Here is a 5,859-nt window from a genome sequence, read left to right as displayed (position 1 = left end):
CTCCCTCCCTCCCTCTCTTCCTTCCTTCCTTCCTTCCTTCCTTCCTTCCTTCCTTCCTTCCTTCCCTCCTTCCCTCCTTCCCTCCTTCCTTCGACAGAGTCTTGCTCAGTCACCCTGGCTAGAGCACAGTGGGGTGATCATACCTTACATCAACCTTCAACTCCTGGGCTCAAGTGATCCTCCTGCCTCAGCCTCCTGAGTAGCTGGGACTACAGGCACATGCTAGGCTAATTTTTAAACTTTTTTGTGGAGATGGGGTCTCGCCCTGTTGCCCAGGCTGGTCTCGAACTCCTGGGCTCAAGCGATTCTCCCACCATGGCCTCCCAAAGTGCTGGGATTATAGATGTGAATCACTATGGTGGGCCCCAATCCTGCCCCTTTCTGGCAGCGTGACTGTGAGCAACTGATTTCATCTCTCTAAGCTGTTTCCCTATCTGAGGGGGTAGCACTAGACAAGAATGTCTTATGCTCAGGTGTGTACATCAGAATCACCTGGGGAGCTTGTAAAAATAAAGATGCCTGGACCCCTCTGTGTGGGTTGGTTCGGAAGGCCTGGCAGGATGATGCTGGGATCTGTTTCCCTAGGAGATTCTGATCCACATCAGTGTAGAAAGCCCCTGTCCCAGATGATCCCCAAGGCATCTGTCTTTCACATCTAACATTCCCTTATTCTAGCATACACTAAATCAGGGATAAGAAAGCATGAAGATAGGAATTCACCTCGTATGACAATTAGGCAGCGTCAGAATTGCACACTTTATCAGTCACTTGTTACATCCCAGGAAACCCATTGGGAACTTATATTCAGAGCCAATTTTCTGTGTGGAAGGTTGAAACTCTGGGCTCAAGTTCATCATCCCCTCCTATCTTCTCTTCTGGGCAGTGTCTCTCTCCTTCATGGTTTGATGGTCATCTGTCCCAGAAGTCACGAACTGGAGGCCCACAAGGCAAACCGAGGCAGGCCATGCTGAGTTTTATTCACTCTGCCGAGTATATTTTTAAAGTCTGAATTTGTCTGGTGTCAGACTGGTATTTGCTGGCCAGTGCACCACAGGCCCACCACAACTGGGTCACACCCAGCCAGCTTCAACTCTTTACATTGCCTGTCCGGATCATGAATTTAGACTTAATTTAGTCTCTCAACTCCTGTCTCCAGCCCAAACCTCTCTTCTGAGCTTCAGGCCCATCTATTCAGTTATCTCCTGGTGAGATTATCCAGTTTGTGTGCTTAAAGGAAGGCCTGGCCTGTGGTACATGTAGTACAGGGCTAAATAAATGTGAGTTAGTGACATTATTATTCCTGATGCTCACCTCTTCTTAGAATCTCACAGGCACCCAGCTCAACCTCTTCAAAATGTCACTTCATTTTTTTTTTTTTTTTTTTGAGACAGGGTCTCTCTGTCTCACCTAGGCTGGAGTGCAGTGGCACAATCACAGCTCACTGCCTCCTTGATCTCCCAGGCTCAATTGATCCTCCTACCTCAGCCTCCCAAGTAACTGGGACTACCTGGCTAATTTCTGTTTCTTTTTGTTGTTGTTGTTGTTTTTTGTAGAGACAGATCTTGTCATGTTGCCCAGGCTGGTCTCGAACTCCTAGGCTCAAGCCATCTGCCCAAAGTGCTAGAGTTATAGGTGCAAGCCACCATGCCCATCCAAAAGTTCACTTCAACCTGTCACTTTCCCCCCTCATCTTCACCCCAAGCCTCCCCTCCACCAATGAAATCATCAGCAAGATGCCTGAGACCGGAAGTCATCCTGGGCTCCTTCCTCTCCTTCATTCCAGTGCATCCCCAGACCTTCTGTAAAATCTCTCCTGAATCCATCCAGTTTTTTCCATCTCCTCTGTCACCACCTAGTCCAAGCAACCATTGTCTTTGGTAGGACTGTGGTAGAGGCCTAACTGCTGTCCCTGCAGATATTGCTGTTTCTATTGTAACCCACTGTTCAATTTGAAGCCACAGATCTTTTTACTAAACATAATCATTTAGTTTACTAAACAGACCATTTTACTAAACTGGATCTTGCTCTCCCATGCATATGACCCATTTATTGACTTCCCATTGCCCCAGGATAAAAATCCAAATTCTTTAACAGATCCTTCCCAGCCTGGCTCCCGCCTCCTCCCCAGCCTCCCCTGGCAGTGTGTGTTCCAGCCATCTGGGACTTCTGTTATCTCTAGGATGTGCCACACTCTTTCTGGCCTCCAGGCCCTTGCATGCATTTCTCTTCCAGGAAGACTGTTGCCCCTACTATTCACTGGGATAGCTCCTACATGCTCGTCCTGTCTCAGCTTAGCTGTCCCTTCTCAGAAGGTCTGCCTAGACTTCCTAGGCCAAGTTAGGCCCCTACTAGATCCTGCAGAATCCCTGTGCTTTACCCAGCATTGCATTCATCATAATGCATCATAATCACATCCATCCATAATCGCATAATGCTTCCTCTCTAGACGAAGGCTACACGTGGGTAGAGACCTTTACCACCTAGCTTGTTCACTGCTGTCTCTTCCATGCCCACCACAAGCTTGGAATGTAGTAGGTGCACAATAAATGTTTGTGGAGAAAAAGAAGAAAAGGAGAGGAGAAAAAGAAGAAGGAAAGAGTGGAAGGGGGCAGCCCGACTTTTCTTTCCTCTGCAAGCAGAAAGTAACATAGCTAGCATCTACTTCTTGCCAGAGGAGAAAATGGGGGCTGATGCTACCCACACCCTTTATTGAGAACTCCCGAGGAAAGGCATTTTCCCTTGCCCAAAGATTTATCCTCAGCGTTTAACTAAGAGCAGGTGTGCAATAGAGATTTTTGAATGAATTCACTCCTTCTAAGAACTTACTGACCTAGACTATAACCAAACGTACAACCAGCCAAAAAAGTGGTGTTTTTTTTTTTTTTGTAAGAAGACTTGAACAACTATTTGACTTTTTAAAAGCAGGCACATATACATACACTTTAATAAAAATGGAAACCTAAAGAAAAGAATCAGGGGGGAACATTCTCACTCAGGAGCCTATTGTTACTGCCAACCAAATCAGGGCATGAACTTGCAAACACGGGGCATGTTGCCTAAATGCAATGCCACTGTTTCAAAGTCCCAGAACCACTTAAAGAAAATGCAGTTCATCCAACTAGACTGAAATGTAGATTTTGTTTTCACCATCTAGAGATCCAGAATGGGGGAGAAAATGGGAACTTTGCATCAAGAGAGCCCAAATTTGGGTCCAAGTCCACCACTTACTGCACGCATGCCTTTGGGAAACTTATTCCACCTCTTTGCTTTATTTTCTTCCCTGTAGAATGGGGAAACTGAGACCTGCTTTGCAGGGTTGTTTTGAAAACTGAGTATAAAATGTAAAGCACCTAGCACTGCCCTGACACATACCAGGTGTTCAGTAGACTGCACTGTTTAAATGCAATTCAATTATTTAAAAATATAATTGGGCTCACACAGAAAACAGGGTGCTCATGAAATATTGCTCTCCTAGTGGGAAGAAGCATGATTTTTTTACTGTCCAAGAGGAAAACAGTGGCAGAGAATAGAAAAGAAAGGTAAGGGAAATAAAAGCAAGTGATTTTGATTTTCACTGGATCTTAGAGTCACGCTGAAAATTAAGCAAGGCTTTTCTTTTCATGTTTCTCCTTTCCCTCTGGTATAGACTAAATATTTGTCCACACTCCCCATTCGTAGTTGAAACCTCATCTTCAAAGGTGAGTCCTTTGGGAGGTGATTAGGTTCTGAGGACAGAGCTTTTATGAGTAGAATTATTTGGTTGGTGCAAAAGTAATGGCAGTCTTTGCCATTAAAAGTAATGTATGATGAGCTGATGAGCCCAGCTTCTGCGTGAATTAAAAGTAATGGCAAAAACCACAATTACTTTTGCATCAACCTAATAGCACCTTTATAAGATACCCCAGAAAGCTCTCTCACCTTCTGCCATGTGAGCACTCAGTGAAAAGACAGCCATCTATGAACCAGAAGGCAGACACACCCCAGACACCCACCTGCTGGCGCCTTGATCTTAGACTTCCTGGTCTCCAGAACTGCGGGAAATAAACTTCTGTTGTTGATAAGCATCCCCCAGGCTATGGTATTTTGTTATAGCAGGACTCTCACAGTGCTCATGAGGAAGCCTTCTAAGGCAGGGAAGTGGGGGCAGGACTATGGCAGAAGGAAGAAGGAGCCTCATTTATCCCACTGCTCATCCCTCTAGTGCTTCTTTAAAAAGAAATAATAAATAAATTTACACTCAGCCATTGAAAAAATAACATGTTCTCTTATTTCAAAAGCAAATTATGTTCATTCGGGAAGATTCAAGTAAGCAAAAAGGAGAAAAAAATTATCCACAATTCCACTGCTAGATAACTACTGAAAACATTTTGCCGTCTAGCTTTTCAACGTTTTTTCTAGGCAATATGTACATAAACCAACATGTTCTTGTATAATGAGTGAGATCACGTGGGGTAGTACATGCTGTTCTGTAACCTGATCTTTTCCATTGAACATCTTTCCATGTTAGTCAGTGGACGTATCTCACGGCACTGTGGATGACCGTGGTGTACCCTGACGGGGGCTGGCTATGTGACACTCTTGGTGGGTGCCCTCCCTGAGCGGAGGGTTGTAGCTTGTTTCTCTTTCCCTTCCACAAACAATGCATCAATGAATAACTTTGTAGTCAAATTTTATACAACCCGTAATTCTTCCTTCACAATGAACTCTCAGAGTCGATGTTAATTTTTGTCAAGAGAAGAAGACAATAAGACTGTGTTTAAAATGTTTAAATCATCTGTGGGCCTCTTTGGTACAGAGGAGAGGGGGCTGTAACCCAGCTTGATGCTTTTTATTTCCAATTCTGTTCAGCCTCCAAATTTTATCTCAAGTGTCACCTTGTTCCTATTAGACAAACTTAAAAAGTGAACAAGACACAGCCCCTGTTCTTTGAGATTCATATCTAGCAGCAGAAATAAGAGACACAATAACTTATTATCGCTAATAAATGAGTTTTCCTTCTCATTTAGCATAAAAGCACCTGACTTTTCATCATGAGAAGCAAGAGAACAAAGATGGACATAAGTATTAGGTTGGTGCAAAAGTCATTGTGGTTTTTGCCATTAAAAGGAATGGCATAAATTAATAATAGCCAATGTTTAAGAAGAACTTACCCTGTCTAGGAACTGTTAATATATTAAATGGTGTACGTTCATGATTTAATTCTCACAGTCAGCCTATGAGGTAGGTTATGATGTTAGATTTTTGCAGAGACTGAGATAGACTCTATTTTAAGGGAGCATTCTATAGTTCATTACTAGAGATTTCTCTGAACATGCAGAGCACTGTATAATAAAAAAGTAAAATAAAAAGAAACAGAGGTACAGGGAAGTTAAGTAATTTGCCAAAGGTAATTTGCTTAAATGGCAGAGCTGGGATTTGAACCAAGGCCCTTTGAGGCAGAGCCCTTTGCCACTGAAACAGGCTGCCTTTGGGTTGGGAGACAGCATCATGGTGACCCAGAATAAGCATTGTGATTTAATCTTCTAGGTACTGTGGCCTGAAAACCAGCTTGCAGTCATCCTCCATGCTGGGGCTCATGGTGGCCAATTGGTGTACCTACCACACACCTATCAGGTTTCCTCAGATTCCAGTGGCTACCTTGGCTGTGGAGAAAGTGAGTCACTCCAGTGTGTATTACCTCCTTGCTCTATTTCCACCTAAGCCCACTGAGGAACTGCCCTCCGTAGATCACCGTGACCTCGGTGATGGCTTTTTCTTTGGCCACCCTATGTTGGCACAGTTTGATGCTCTGGCCTGGTTCAGGTCTCTGTGAATCCAGCCACCGGCAAGCCAACAAGCCTTCCAGAAGACTTCCGGAGG

Source organism: Rhinopithecus bieti, unplaced genomic scaffold, assembly GCF_001698545.2.
Source record: "Rhinopithecus bieti isolate Rb0 unplaced genomic scaffold, ASM169854v2 scaffold_29388, whole genome shotgun sequence".
Classification (NCBI taxonomy): Eukaryota; Metazoa; Chordata; class Mammalia; order Primates; family Cercopithecidae; genus Rhinopithecus; species Rhinopithecus bieti.
The sequence above is the reverse complement of the archived record's forward strand: the minus strand, read 5'-3'. Positions refer to the sequence as shown.